Source organism: Balaenoptera physalus (genome assembly GCF_965194825.1).
Source record: "Balaenoptera physalus genome assembly, chromosome: 8".
NCBI lineage: Eukaryota > Metazoa > Chordata > Mammalia > Artiodactyla > Balaenopteridae > Balaenoptera > Balaenoptera physalus.
Window position 1 is genome coordinate 53,124,600 of NC_138887.1, and position 16,690 is coordinate 53,141,289.

Sequence of the window (16,690 nt, forward strand, 5' to 3'; positions counted from 1 at the left end):
GCATTATTTTTCCTAGGGAAAAGGTAGAAACAATCTATATGTATAGTAACGGATGAATGGATAAACAAATGTGGTATATCCATACAGTGGAATGTTATTTAGCCATAAAAGAAAATGAAGTACTGATACATGTTACAGCATGGGTGGACCTTGAAAATATTATGCTGAGTGAAAGAAGGCAGACATAAAAGACCACATATTGTATGATTCTATTTATTTGAAATGTCCAGAACAGGTAAATCAATAGAGACAGAAAGTAAATTCTTGGTTGACAGGGAATGGCAGAAGTGACTGCTAATGGGTAAGGGATTTCTTTTGGGGTGGTGAAAAGATTCTAGAATTAGACAGTGGAGATGGTTGTACAAGCTTGTGAGTACACTGAAAAAGTCACTGAATTGTACACTTTAAAAGGGTAGACTTTTATGGCATATGAATTATATTTCAATAATAATAATAATAGCAGCAATAATAAAAACAACAAAACCAAACAGCAAAAACAACAAGCATGAAAATAGAAAGATGAGAGGTTAGGTGAGGGGGCTCGATGGCCTCCTGTGCCAGGGGGAATCCTTGCCCAACCCGTGGAGAAGGGGATCCGCTTTGAGTGATGGCTCAGCTCTGCACGAGGGAGTGTTGTAGAATCCAAGTGGACTTCATTGGAGGGTTTGTTCTTATGAGAGAGCACCTGGGGCTGCTCAGCGACACCTGCCTGCAAATCTCACGTGTATCTTCCAAAAGGGACCATCCCTGTTTATTCTTCAAGACTTTGCTCCGTTCGTCCAACAACCATTTACCTCCTTTTAAAGATCAGGACGCTTGAAAGTGACCACCTCTGAACTACAAACAAATGAGATGAACTAAATGAAATGCATGGGACCGTAGACACCCAGAGAAGATAGAAGTAGTATGGAAAGGAAAGTGCCAGCTGTCAGAGGGACTTAATATAATCTGCTTGATAGCCTCTCCTACCCCGAGGCTTTAGAGTGATGACACCTTTCCCTAGGTTGTGACTGTCTAGTTGATATCTGCTGATTGACTGCATCTCTTGATGCAGGGCTGCTTCTGAAGTCAATGTACTGGGTGCTATGAGCCACATCGTCTGCTAAGGAGACTCAGCTTTTCTTCTTCTTGCCAACTGTTATTGTTCTTCCTAGACCATCACTCCTTTGACCTTGGCCTTCACTCTCAGTACCTTTGTAGCATAATGGTGCAGTGGAAAGAGATGAGATCAGAAATCAGAAACATTGATTGTAAAGCGACCCCTTATTATCTGTGAGACAGAGCTTGGAGCCTCCCAACCACAGTGTTGAATGAGTTACAAGTGGTTTTTTGAATTAATGATCTCTCCCACCCTTGGGGTCACTCAGGGCCCTGGTGGTTGAAGCCCCGAGGAAGAGCAGTTTTGACTGTCAACAGGCTTGTCCAGGCCACCTAGAGGGCAGACCTAGCAGAGTCTACAGTGTCCCAGGTGCACGGTATCTCAGGAGGTGAGCATTGTCAGCTATGTCATCATTCATGGCTCCTTTGTCACACTCTGTGTACCGCCAATAGGACTTCTTCAGCAGCCGGGGACAGGCAGGACCACGCCCATCATGGACAAGTGGCCCATGGTCTGTGGCAGAGGGGTGGTTCATGTTCCAGATGCCGAAATATATACAGAGCTCAGCCCAAGGTGTCGGTGGTCAGGAGGATGTGGGGCTAGAATGGGCGTTGTGAGTAGGACTCCTGAGGGCACTGGTCCGCCAGCCCGTTTCTAATTACTCTCTCCATATCTATGATACTTCTGTCCCATTTTGGCTGATGGGTCATTTTAATAGGATTCAAGCTCACTGACTCTTCTAACAATGCCTGCACCTTTGTAGATTAGAGCTTTATCTTTATCTGGAAGTACTTGATGTAAAAAACTTGTATTGTCTCGAAAGTCAATTTGCATAATTTTGGAGAATTTGATATTGCTGTGTCAATGAGAGAAAGGAAGAACTGTACCAAAATGATCAATTTCTGTGTGTCCCCTGATGTGGAGAAGGATGTGAGGAAAGAGGAAGTTCTAGACTTTCTAAGCCTCAGTTTTCTCATTTGCAAAATAAATGTAATAGCTTGTAACTAGTTTAGGCTAAAGCTCAAGCATGACTCTCTTCTTGCCAAGCCTTAAATTAACTAGCAAATTCTTTATATAAGACATGAATAAAAGGTTCAGAATTCTAAGAGATAGACATCAGATAGAAAGTGTTTTTTTTTTTAAACAAAGTCTTTAATACTCAAAAACATTAGTTAACATCAGACATTGCCCATACTGTTTCTCAGCCTTCTGTTGGTGAAGTTTTCTCCACTTTGGTTCACATGTTAGAATAATGAATATCTTCCCTCCACCCACCAGTCTTGGGAGACAGACATGGAGAGAGTCATCCATGGTGCAGCTCCAGGTACGTGGCCTGTTCACTTCTTCTTCCCAGGGTAAGGTGACTGCCTTCTTCCTTTGTGCTTAAGTTGATGTACCATGATGGTATCCTCTTAGAAATGCTTTCCTTTCTCATGTGGGTCTCTGAGACGTGAGCTTGGAAAAACTTTTATGACACAAGGCAAAGCAAAGACTGCAGTAATTGTGTACTTTCCACTCCTCCCTTTTTTGTTTTATATAAATTATCTCTTGTAAACGGAATGGCCCAAGCCTTGGAGTATTATGCATTCTGGTGATGTCAAGTGTATCGTTTTCCCTCTCAAAGGGGAGGATTGTCACATGGCAGATATATGCCTGCAAGGACATATACATACAAGAATTTTATGACACACAGTTTTACAGGTAAGAAAGTTATAGGGTTATTGTGAGGATCAAATGTAATTGTATGTGTGGGAGCACTTTGTACAATCAAGCCCTGTGTACGTATGCTTTATCATTGTTGTTTTGGACAGAAGGTGACTGCCAAAATATTTCTTCTTCCCTTAAGACATTAAATTGGTCTGGGATAAAAATACCTGGGGGTGTGACTAGAGGTCAGGTAATAATAAAGGGGGATGGGCCAGAGTAGGGGGTGGGGCATGGGCGAGACATGCACTTCCCCCTGTGCATTGTAACTGAACCCAGAGGAGAGAGGTGGTTTTAGACCACAACAAGGAACATGTTTTTCTACCTAAAAATGGTTCCGTTGTTTGAGGACTACTTGAGCAGGATGGCTGCTTTAATGAGAAGTAATGTTATCATAGTGCAGTGTCAGTGGCTTTAGATCACCCATCTCAGACTTGTCTGAGTGCACAGCATGAGGAAAACCCGATAGATTCAGCGCTGAATACCTACCATACCAGTGGTGCTTCATGCCAAGAATAATTTTAGAAATGACTTTCTAAACCACATTCCCTATGCTATTCTTTCTAGCCCACAGTGCTTTCATCAACTATAGAAACTTAGTCTCAGGACAGATGGGGTTGGGAGCTGGGGAAAATGACTTTCAGTGGAGCCAGATGAAAGTTTTCCAAAAGGAAGTATTCCAGGTTAAAGTCTTGGAATCATATACTGACAGAGATCACCTTAAAACACACCAATACATCTTATCACATAAAGGATTTATTCTAACTTACACATACTTCTTCAAAGGAGACAATTCTTTTTATGTGTGGCCACTGTTCCAAATTAGCCAGGAGATAAATCTGTAATCATTATTTCATAAAGATAAAACTGACAGTGATAGTCCTAGCAACTGAATAAAGACTTACCTTCTTGAAGATTGAAATCATATCAAACATCTTTTCCAACCACAATGGTATGAAACTAGAGATCAATTACAAGAAGAAAACAGGAAAATTTACTGGAAAATATGGAGAGATTAACCAACAGACTCCTGAACAACTAATGAATCAATGAAGAAATCAGAAGAGAAATAAAAAATACCTTAAGACACATAAAAATGGAAATATACCAAAACATATGGGATGCAGCAAAAACAGTTCTGAGAAGTTCACAGCAATAAATGGTTACCTCAAGAAATAAGAAAAATCTCAAATAAACAACCTAATTTAACACCTCAAGGAAGTAGGAAAAGAAGAATAAATGAAGCCCAAAGTTATCAGAAGGAATGAAATAATGAAGATCAGAGCAGAAATAAATGAAATAGTGATTAAAAAGACAATAGAAAAGATTAATAAAATCAAGAGACAGCTTTTTGAAAAGATAAATAAAACTGACAATACTTTAAATAGACTCACCAAGAAAAAAAAGAGAGAACTCAAATACATAAAATCAGAAATGAAAGAGGAGGCATTACAACTCATACCACAAAAATGCAAAGGATCATAAGAGACAACTATGAACAATTTTATGCCAACAAATTGGACAACCTATAATGGATAGATTCCTATAAACATATAACTTTCCAAGACTGAATAATGAAGAAATAGAAAATCTGAATAGTAAAAATATTACTGTTAAAGAGGTTGAATCAGTAATCAGAAACCTCCCAACGAACAAAAGTTTAGGACCAGACTGCTTTAGTGGTATATTCTACCAAACATTCAAAGGAGAATTAATACCAATCCTTCACAAGTTCTTTCAAAAAATAGGAGAGGAGGGAACATTTCCAAACTCATTTTACAAGCCCAGCATTACCCTCACATCAAAACCAGACAAGGACACCACAAGAAAAAAAAATTACAGGCCAATATACCTGATGAACACAGATGCAAAAATCCTCAATAAATTATTAGCAAACCAGATTCAACAATATAGTAAAAGGATCATACATCATGATCAAGTGGGATTTATTCCAGGGATGTAAGTATGTTTCAACATCCACAAATCAATCAATGTGATACACCACATTAACAAAACAAAGGAGAAAAGTCACAGTCATCTTAATAGAGGCAGAAAAAGCATTTGACACAATTTAACATCCATTTATGCTAAAAACTCAACAAAGTGGTTATAGAGGGAACCTACCCCAACATAATAAAGGCCGTATATGGCAAGCCTACAGCTAACATTATACTCGATGAAAAACTGAATGCTTTTCTCTAAGATCAAGAAGAAGAAAAGAATGCCCACTCTCACCACTTTTATTCAGCATAGTACTGGAAGTTGTAGTCAGACCAATTAGGCAAGAAAAAGAAATACAAGGCACTCGAATTACAAAGGAAGAAGTAAAACTGTCACTACTTACAGATGACATAATTCTATATATAGAAAACCCTAAAGAGTCCATAAAAAAACTGTTAGAACTAATAAATAAATTTGGTAATGTTGTAGGATAAAAAATCAATATACAGAAATTGATGCACTTCTATACACTAATAATGAACTACCAGAAACAAATTATGAAAAAAATCCATTTATAATTGCATCAAAAAATAACTAGGAATAAATTTAACCAAGGAAGTTAAAGATCTGTACACTGAAAACTATAAGACATTGATGAAATAAATTGAAGAAGACACAAATAAATGGAAAGATACACCATGCTCATGGACTGAAGTGATTAAAATGTTCATATTACCCAAGCAATCTACAGATTGAATACAATCCCTATCAAAATTCTGATGACATTTTTCTCTGAAATAGAATAAACAATCCTAAAATTTGTATGAAATCACAAAAGACCCTGAATAGCCAAAGCCATCTTGAGAAAGAAGAACAAAGTTGGAGGCATCATGGTCCCCAATTTCGAACTATATTGTAAAACTATAGTAATCAAAACAGTATGGGATTGGCATGAAAAACAGACACACTGATCAATAGAACAGAACAGAGAGCCCAGAAATAACTCATGCATGTATGGTCAATTAACTAATGACAAAGAGGTCAAGAATATACAATGGGGAAAGACAGTGTCTTCAATAAATGGTGTTGGAAAAACTGGACAGCCATATGCAAAAGAATGAAACTGGACCACTCTCTTATACCATACACAAAAATAAACTCAAAATGGATTAAAGACTTGAATGTAAGACCTGAAACCATAAAATTCCTAAAAGAAGACATAGGCAGTAAGCTCCTTGACATCAATCTTGTTGATGATTTTTTGGATTTGACACCAAAAGCGAAGGCAACAAAAACAAAAATAAAAAAGTGGGACTATGCATAAAATGGAGGGGGTATTAATGTCACTCATAATACAAAGTGTAAGAAAAGTCATGCTTCTCTTATTTGTTTAAATCAAATTTAACTTATGTTCCTGTTCAGCAAGGTAGGTAGGGACTTCTCTGTCATTTGGAGTCTTCTTTACCTTGACCCCAGGGTCATATGAGCAATCCCAGGTGCATTTTATTGTCCAGAGCATTTAAATAAGGCCCTGTGGTCTCCTGAGTTTATAGTATTCAATATTGGTGTTTAAATTATCTTGACCTATTTGGTTCCATGAAGGTAAGTAGCTTTTTAAAAAAAAATTAAAACAAATTTTTATTGGAGTATAGTTGATTTACAATGTTGTATTAGTTTCAGAAGTACAGCAAAGTTAACATATATCCACTCTTATACATATACATATATCCACTGTTTTTAGATTCTTTTCCCATATAGGCCATTACAGAGTATTGAGTAGATTTCCCTGTGCTATACAGTAGGTTCTTATTAGTTATCCATTTTATTACAGTAGTGTGTATATGTCAATCCCAATCTTCCAATTTATCCCTCCCCCGCTTATACCCTGGTAACCATAAGTTTGTTTTCTATATCTGTGACTCTACTTCTGTTTTGTAAATAAACTCACTTGTACCTTTTTTTTAGATTCCACATATAAGCAGTATCATATGATATTTGTCTTTCTGTGTCTGACTTCACTCAGTATGACAATCTGTAAGTCCATCCATGTTGCTGAAAATGGCATTCTTTTGTTCTTCTTGATGGCTGAGTAATATACCATTGTACATCTGTACCACATTTTCTTTATCCATTCCTCTGTTGATGGACATTTAAGTTGCTTAGCTTGTCTGCCTTTTGGTCAAGCCTTGTCATGGGCTTTTCTGAGATAAGACAAGGAGCCTTACTAAGGTATACTGTAGAGACCAGCAAAGCCCTCACCCCCTTCCCAATCTTGAGATAAAACCATCAAAATCTTATGCCTCCTTCAGACATGCCCACGTTTTCTAGTCCAAGTCCATTCTTTCATCCCCTCTATCCCTCAGACTATCTGGTATAATTCTTCTGAGTGGGTTGAGTTTTCCATAAATAAATATCCAAGGCCAGAAGGAGTGAGGTAGGGTGGTGGTGGGACGTGGATTTTGGGATACCAGACAATGCTGCATGCATTCCTGTAACACAAAACCTCTGAGATAAGGAAAGAAAAGCCTTGACTACCCTCTTAGAATAAGAAGGAGAAGACTCGCTCTGTAGTGAGAACAAAATAAGTTAGCCTGTCAATTAACCTGTCATAATCGTAAATGTCATATTGCTCCATATTCACCCGGAGCAGTAACTGTATATGATGGAGGGACATAAACTAGGAGAGAAGAGGAACACATGGAGTCCCTGTTATACGCCAAGTGCTGGGACACCCAGGTGCTTTGCATTTCATTTAATCCTCATAATAGGCCCACGAAGGCACCATTATTCCCCACTTCAGAGAAGGAAGCAGAGGTCCGGAAAGATGAGCTATCTTGTTGTGATCGACATCACTGACTGCTAATCTCCCACACTCGCCCACTTCTTTCTCTCACCTCTGTTTCCTTTGTAAAGACTGGAAATGCTAAAGAGTCACTTTCCTAGCCTCACTGATGGCCAGGGGTGGCCCGGGGACACAGTGTTTGGCTATGAGACAAGTAGGAGGGTGATGGAAACTTCTGGGGGAGATTTTATCACCCTTTTCTTCCCGTCTTGAGGATGTCTGTGTCTTCAGGCAATTCACACACCTGCAATGCCAAGCAGCTTTTCCTCCCAATGTCCCTAATGCTTTCCCCCCTCAATGTCCCTAATGCTTTCCCCGTGATGCTCATTGGCTCATGGCGTTTATTCTCTCTGGAGTGGCCTTTACTCTATCCTCACCCCCAACCCATGTCCCAATCCTACTCAGACTTCTGGGCTCAGCTCAACTATTACCTCTTTCCTTGAAACCTTTTTCTGGTCCTCCTGAATAAAGTGATTATTTCAGCTCCTATATTTCTATAGGATTGGTGACCTTATAAGAAGAGGGAGAGAGAGAAATCTCTCTCTCCACGTGCATGCTGAGGAAAGGCCATTTGAGGACACGGTGAGTAGGTGGTCTTCTGCAAGCGAGGAGCAGAGCCCTTACTAGAACCCAACCACGGCCAGCATCCTGATTTTGGATTTACAGATTCCAAACTGTCAGAAAAAAATTCTGCTGTTTAAGCCACCCAGTCTATGGTATTTTATTATGGCAGCCCAAGCTGACTAATACATAGGGTCTTGTCATATGAGGACCAATGAAGTGTTTTAATTTTGAGGAATTCATGGGGTGAATTCTATGTGAATTCCATGGTTGGTGGACTGTTCAGCCCACCAACCATGGACTGTTGGTGTTATACAGCAGCATTTGCTTCTGAAAAAAAAGACAATTTTTATTATTTTTTTATATTGATTGATTTGTTTGTTTGTTATCCTGGGAGTAACCTTGTCAAGAGAAACAGCAACATCAACCGCAAGGGGCTTCAGGACATGTTTGCACACCCAGAGGTCTTTGCAATTTTTTTTTTTTTCTCGATCAAATCAGGCTCAAAAACAAAATACTAAAAGAACATTAAGGTAATTTCCCCTTCACAGCCCTTAAGTGGAATCCCTGTTTTACGTGGTCTCCGTACTGGCATGAGATAAAATGACCAACTCCAACTCTTGTTTTAGGGCCATATGATATCCCCAGAGGTGTCAAAGATCTGACAAAACAGGTCTGGAATAGTTGGTATTTAATATGTCTATAATACTATTATATACTTAATGTTTTCTTTAGGTTGGCTCATCTCTTAAAATTACATATGTTTAAAAAAATAATATCTGTGAACTAAGGGGTCCAGTAGGCTGGTTATATTTTTTCATCACATGTTAAAATAAATATGTAACTATTAAAATAAAAATATGGTTATTCCTTGTCACCTAAACTGATTTTATAGTCTACCAGGGAAACTTGGGGAAGTACTGTAAAAGCTCTGGGGAAATTTAGTTGAAAACCCATAGGTGTAAAGCTGCTGTTTACAGAATGACATTTCTGGTTGACTGTGATGCCACCATGAGAAAGTCACAACCAGTTCATTTGACTTAATGCTTAAAAAAAATGCATTAAATACGTGATTTCCTCTAAAATTCAAGGAGGTTTTAACTTCTGATATGCTGTCTTTTTATATTATAGTGGCCCTGAATAAATGCCTTTTTTAGTAAGTTAAATTTTCGTCTAGGGTTTCTTTGCATGTATAGGCCAGGTATAGATATTTTAGTATTAATTTTTTCATCTAAAAATAGGTCTCATGCATTGAATGACTTCCTAATATCTCAAGGGAATTCTCAGTTGAATTTTTGATTTATTCTTATATCTTGATTATTTTTTAAAAGTAGCTAGCTCCCAACTGACTCCAAGTCCTTCCGTCATACAGTGTATCTTTCCCATATTATTTATTGCTGGGTTAATATTCCTTAGTATTTCAATTCCTTGTTTTAAAACTTTCACTCATTTTCTTATCTTGGTGTTAAAAAGCCTTTCCAACACTTTCCCTATATAGTTTATCTTCAGGCATCTTCACCCCAAATACTGAGCTGCTTATTTTACTTATATACGTAACACTTTTTCTTATGTTGACTCATGTTTACACTTTGAAGTGGCCTTTGTCCGGTCTCCTGTGTCCCAATTCTACCCTTTCTTTAAAGGTCCAGCTTAGCTATCACATCTTTTTTTGAAATCTTCTTTTATTCTCCTGAGTTAAAAACACTGCTTCACCTTCCAAAATTTCATCTCACTTTGTAATTCCTTTATGGCTTTCATTGCAAGCTTGCATTGTGGTTACCCGTGTAACTATGTGTGAACATGCTTGGTCTTCTCTAATGTCATATAAGGCCTTGGTCTTCTCTAATGTCATATAAGGCCTTTTGGGAAGGGCCTATATGTGTAATAATTTCTTCTAGAAAAGCCTAGCACAGTGTGTGGCATACAGTAGCATTTAGTAAATATTTTCTTTAATTAATAAATAAGTGAATAATTGTGTGTATGTGTGTGTGTGTGCGTGTGTGAGATAGATAGATAGAGAGAGAGAGAGAGAGAGAGAGAGAGTTAGAAATATACCCAAGGTTTAGGATCCACCAGATATAATGTAATGCCTTTGAAATACGTAAAAGTTAAATCAACTGTGTGTGAGTGAGCTAGGTCTTATGGCAGCCTTTGGGATTTAGAAAGTTTCAACTACATTAATGGTTACAGCCAAGGCTGTAGTAGCTCTAGGCTCCAAGGACAGTTTTGGAGTCTCTCAGACTTTCCTAGAGCTTTAGTTCTCAAAGTGTGATCCCTAAACCAACAGCATAATCATCTCCTGGAGCTTGTGAGAAGTGCAAATTTTTGGGTCCAACCTAGTCCCACTACATCAGAAACTCTAGGCATGGACCCAGCCATCTGTATTTTAACCAGCCCTCCAGATGCTTCTGATGCATGTTCGTGTGTGAGAACCACTGGCTTAGAGGGAGTTCCAGGAGGGCTTCTCTTCAGTCTTGACACTTGTCGGTTCAGCTATAAAATAGGGCTTTTAGAGTTACCAAATGATGGAGTGTAAATCTTGTAAGTGAGCCTGCAACAATGCCTGCTCAATCTCAGTGCATGAATCAATGGATGAACTGTTAGAAGCCTGCCTTTGACCTTCCTCTCACGTCAGGTTCATTGTGAGAAACTTCTGCTCATAGCAGCTTGACAAATGAATGATGCTGCATGCAACTGAGCAATGTATGCCGGTGCTGAGAAATTGATGTGAAACGTAGCAGGGACGGTCAGCTTCCTATCAGCTGACTAGTGAAGGTCATGGTGGGACTAATGTCCTATGTTAAGGGATGCTCTTTGACTCTGAGTTGGATGTCCCTGTTTTCTCATCTCTCCAATTTCTCAAGCACATCAATATCCTCGTGCTTGGTTTCACTGCCCCAGTGCAGCTGTCGGTGCTGGCCGACTGACCCAAGATGCGTTTTCCCTTTATTGTATCCTGGCAGCACCTAAGATTGTTTTCCAGCGCCCGCCCCTCCTCCAGGTAAGTCAGATTCTGATTTGTCACAACCCATTACGATAGTTTATTAGCATCGAGTTCTACAGGGCAGCGATCTCCTTGGGGACATTACCACGGTCAGGAATCCTCTGGTTGTCCAGACTCACTGAATTCTTTCTCAGGTCCATCCCGTGAATTCCTGGGCCGCCTGCTGTTTCAGACAGTCTCTGTTACTTCCTGCAGCTCCCTTTCTTTCTCCTCCAGTTGTCTTTCATTGATGATTTGCTACATTTACATGTTTCAGTTCTTGGTCTTCACTGCACAGTAGTGCAATTTCTAACCTTTCCAGGTGTCTTGATCTTTGAAAAACAAATTTAAAAAAACCACAAAATATGGTTAAAAAGAGGATGTTTACATAGGTTTCTAGCACTTTTTGGTCAACATTGCCACCTAGTGGTAACAAAATCCTTAAGACTGTGTGACTTGAAAATACTTTAATTGTGATGGGATATTTGATTTCAAGGATCTTCAGATGGTAAAATGTTGAGCAAGAGGAGGCAATAATTATGATTCAATTTAAATGTATTATTCTGAGCCTGAGAAGATGGTGACTTAGGGAAAATCCTTTAGACCCGCTAAACTAATTACATGATTTATAGAAATTCTTAAATTATTTGCTCTTAAGATTTTGGTTGCTCCCCCAGTTTTGTTCCTTTAAGTTTAAAGAAATCTTTACCAGATTTAGCCACCTTCCTGGTGGTAATCATAAAGCAAAACAAAACAAAAACAAATAACAACAACAAAAGTCAATTTCAGATGAACCAAAGTTTATGTTACTTTTCTCCTTTTTGAGAGGCTTGTTTTGCCTCTTTCCCCAAGTCTCTCTCAAAGATTTGTCAGTTTATGAGTATTTCTCCCTCTCTTGTGTATGTTTTAATACAGTAAAAATATTTTAATACGTTCTGCGCCATCTAGCAAGATTTATAGTTTGAGACAGGTCCAGGGTGGGTCTGAATTTCCACCAAGCTTCCCCCAAATGCCAATACTGATACTAGAGGACCACCCTTTAAATCATAAGGCTTTATGGAAAAATGCCTGCGTTCTCAAAGCCCGAAATCTTTCTTTAGGATGGATCAGAAAAGCGTGTGCTCTATTTGGGTGAATGAGTAACATAAGGGAAAGCTCCTTTGCCTTAAGCAGCGTCGCAGCCGCAGTGGCTAATTCCCTTTTGGGCTGACTGGGGGGTCACGCAGAAAGTGAAACTGCAGCAGCTTGCAGGATTTAATGACAAGGTCAGGGACTGTTCCTGCGTTCGGCCATGACCATGGCCCTCTCTGCGGAATCAGTGATACCTGAGTCTGGCAAGCGTCCTCCCAGCAGCCATCTTAGGCTAGACAGTTGCCTTAAAGGTCTCAGTTAGGTTGCACATTGCAATCACCTGGGAAGCTTAAACTGCTATTTGGGCCCCCATACCTCGACAGCAGCATTTTAAAAGCTGCCAGGTGATTCTCATGTACAGCAAGCCTGAGCACTACTGTGAACCGAAACGCAAGTAACAGACCGAAAGGACACCAGCTTGTCCCTCCTGTCCTCTGTCCTCATCACCAGTTCATCCTGAAACAAAGACTTGGGAAGCCCTCTGCTGGAGAGGAATTCAGCTCTGAGCTGCTCTGGCGATTAATCATTCTCTGAGGCCCGACCCCCATCTACACCTCAAAGGGATGAATGAGCGTGCTCGGGAGCAAATGCAGTCCCTCCCCAGTGTCCCTAGGGCTTGGTGAACTTCGTATTACATTTTAACGTCACACCCACCTGCTCTCCTCCAGGCCAGCTGAGGTCATGTGATAAGGTTGCTACATTCTGAAGAAAGGGTTTTGGCTTTTATAAGGACAAGTGCCAGATGGCTTTTTGCTCCTGGGAGTTCTGAATCAGAGTCTGAAAGGTGTCCTTGTGAGGCCTGTGGAGTCAGAAATGTTTTCCAGGGTTTTTTTTCTCCAGAACTTTTTATAAGGGATCCTGGGAGTTCTGACCTAGAACTAAAATGCCTTTTTGCAAATGAATTAGGAATAATTGTTTTAGGCTGCTTCTGCCACGTGTGTATTATATATATTTATGGATGGATATACGTTTGTAAACTACAGTAATACGTAGGCTGGAAACTTTAATGAGAAGAAGTAATATGAATTTCAAAGTAAAGAAATGATTGATTCTGTGGAATTATGATTAACGATCAAAGGGAAATGACTCGATTCTGCAATCTTGCCATTTTTCCATTAGATATTTTCCATTAGAGAGAGAGATTGTATTATATACGTGTAAACCACAGAACATTTTTTCTATCCTCATCCTCTTGGCTCTTCTATATTTTAGGCCTTGTTAATCAAATCTTGAAACTGTTCCCTCTCTGGCTTTCATGGCATCACGACCTCCTGGTTCTTCTTCAACTGCTCGGGATGCTCTTCCATCTCCTATTCTTCTCCCTCAAATGCAGAGGGTCTCAGGAACCCACCCTTGGCTTTTTTTTTCTTTCACTTAATCTCTCCCATTGGGGGCATACGGCTCACTGCTCCCTCCTCCCGGCTGTACTCAACTATATAAGGTCCAGAGCATCAGATACCTATTTTCTTTTCTCACTGACCTCCTGCATAAGTCTGGCTTCTCATCCAGTCTCACAGCTCATGTTTACCAAGCAGCTGCTATGTGCCAGACGTATTGGTCTCTGGAGACTCAGGAGTGAACAAGACAGATACGGTTCCTCCCTTCTTGGAACTTACATTCTAGTGGAGGAGATGGACAGAAAACAACAGAGCGTAATGTCCGGAAGGGATGAAGCAGGGTAAGGGGATGGAGGATGATGGCGTTCACATTTTAGGTAGAGTCAGGGAAGGCTTCTCGGAGGAGGTGGCTTGGAGCCCAGACTCGTGCAAGGTAAGTGGAAGAGTCATGGTTTCTCTTCAGGGAGAGTGTTCCAGGCAGAGGATTTTCTCCAGATTTGCTCCTCCATCCACCATCCACTTAGTTGCTCACGCTAGGAATTTGGGTGTCCTTATGTATCCTTTTCCTGACCTCTTATCCCCCCAAATTCCTAAGACCTATCTTTTCTGTGACCTAAACATGCAATTGCAAACAAAACTGCCAGGTGAGTGTGATCAGAACTGTTGCAGGGACCCAACACAGAGAGATTCAATTTGTCAGTTGATAACCTCTGAGGTCCGAGAACTGCAAGAGGTTTTCAGTGAGTAGCGCATCCTATGTAACACCAAAACCCGTGTTTTGATTGTGATTTTCTGTGATCACCAGTAAAATTGTATTAGTGTTTCTTTTATCTAGTGTAACACCTCCCAGTGTGTCATGTATTCTGTGGCCCCCATTTAAATAGTTGTGTTCCTGAGTGGGAAACCAAAACCATATTTGGAGTGTGAGTCAGAGACCTGAGGGGTCTGTGATTTTGACTACGGAAACTGAGTCAGAATGTTCATGTTGTCATTTCAGCTTGGTTATTTATCTTCTTGAGCCTCAGTCTATTCCTGTCTACAATTGTGATAGCATTCCTATTAATCTTTTAGGGGAGGTGTTGGAAAATTTATCTAGTATTTTATTCTGTAAGCCACTTTTTTTTTTTTTTTTTAGCATTCCTATAGTTTTTCATGTGTGCTGCACTTATTTTTCAACAAACAAATAAATGTTTCCAGTATTCGGCAAACTTTTATTGAATGCTACTGTGGGCCAGTTACAGAAGGGAGACGAGACTCCACAGTATGCGGTGGCAGACGGAGGCAGGTCAGCCGGGAACTCCGAGTCGGGGGTGCGCCAGACATTGTTGGTTCTCTGCTCAAGAGCCACTCTTTCCAGCTTCCCGGCTAACAGGGCCTTGATTTCAAAAAAGAAATTAGGCACGAGGCAGCAAGGCGCTCAGAGAAGGTGGGCTCCATTCAAGGGATAAATCATTATTGTTTTAAGCCAATCATGTAATCCTATTTCTCTTTGCTGTGATTGGTTGGAATGGCCACGTGACCCTTTCTGGCCAATGAGATAAAAGGGCGTACCTGGAAAGGGGTTTCTCATTAGTCAAAAATGAGAGGCCAGTGCGTAGGAGCCTTCCTCTTCCCTTCCCACCTTTGAGTTGGTTTTTGAGGTGATAGTGGTTAGAGCTTGAGGGACAGTATTCCTAACATACTGCGGATGATCGAGTGGACGGATGCAACAGGAGTTAAGTTCTGAATGACACTGTGGAGCGACGGAATCAACCGCACCACCGACTTTCTCTGGCATCCTTGTTCTGTGAGGTAACCATGCTAGCAGTCTGTTTGTTTCAGGCATTTGTGGTCAGTCATTAATTACCAGCACCTGAAATAAAAAAGCTTAATTGATAGGTATTTCAATAAAGTCAGGTACAAATCCTTAAAGAAACAGAGTACAGGGAGGTAATCTGGCCAGGGGAAGTCAGGGAGGGTTTCCTACATGGGGTAAACTTTGAGTTGCATTTTGAAGAACAGGGGGAAATCCACTAGGTAGAAATCGCAGGGAGGTGCATCCAGGTGGAGGAAGTGCGTGTGGAATGACTCACAGGCTGACTGGCACCTGGACCTATTAGACTAATTCATGGTTTTGAGGTATCCAGATTCTCAGAGGAATAGATTCATGGCATTTGTGGATTTAAATTCATTTACGTGTGATCTTTAAAGGCTTTTAATTATGCATGTAATGTGTAACGTACAGTAACCTGTAATTTGTTCAAGACTTGAATCTAAACCTTGGTGGCTTTCAGTCTCGGAAGCAGAGTGTGTCCTGTGGGCAGTGAGTGAGTCAAGCTGACTACAGAGCACCGAGCGCAGCTTCCCAGGTTTTGGCCCATAACTTGGTAACTTTTGCGAAACTTTAGACATTGGCTTCTTTGGTTAGTCCTGCTCGTTTGAGAAGCAGACACCAGGCTGGGATTAAACATGCAAGGAGTTTTATTAGGGAACCGCCTTGGGAGAGGGAATGGATGGAGCTGGATGAAGCCATCAGGCTAGGATGCGACGTTAATGCAGAGAGAGAAGAACTGGGAGGTAAGGTTAGGTGGAAGTGCCCTAGACATAGTCCAGCCTAAGGAAGGTTCCGAGAGACCATCTGAGAAGTCCTCTGTCTCCCGGGAACAGGCCTACCTCGGTATCCCTGCCCCACACAAAGCAGCCGGTGGGAGGCATGACCTCATGGCACACATGACAATGGATTTCAGAGCAGCTGGGGTCATTGTCTGTTACACACCCTGCAGCTGGAGGTTGGCGAGGGTAGTCTTTCTTTTCAAAAATTTTTTTGAAAAGGAAAACTACTAAGACTGATGATGGAAGTTTAAAAAAAAAAAAAGATAAAGTATTTGTACATTTTATTGGTAAAATTCTTTTTTTGGGTCATGGAATCCTTTCAGAATTTGATTTCCGATCTGAGTCTATCCCCAGAGAAATTTACATAAACAAAGGGGCCTCTGGCCTAGCATGACTCCTTCATGTTGGATTCCTAAATTCTCAGTTTCTCTACGGCTCCATGGTCAGCGACTCATTGCTGTCTGAGAGCTGAAACCAGAAGCAGAGCATAGGCCCTGTTC

At 40.4% G+C, this 16,690-nt stretch overlaps 2 long non-coding RNA genes across 2 annotated transcripts in view; one reads left to right on the forward strand and one right to left on the reverse strand.

Moving 5' to 3' along the window:
- The window catches only part of LOC309665945, a 340,836-nt gene extending 332,978 nt beyond the window's left edge, over positions 1 to 7,858 (forward strand). Inside the window, exon 3 of the long non-coding RNA XR_014266799.1 lies at positions 2,305 to 7,858. This is a non-coding gene — a long non-coding RNA (uncharacterized lncRNA). The remainder of the gene's footprint in view (positions 1 to 2,304) is intronic.
- LOC309665948 overlaps positions 1 to 16,690 on the reverse strand; it is a 143,277-nt gene that overhangs the window by 13,158 nt on the left and 113,429 nt on the right. The window lies entirely within an intron of this gene.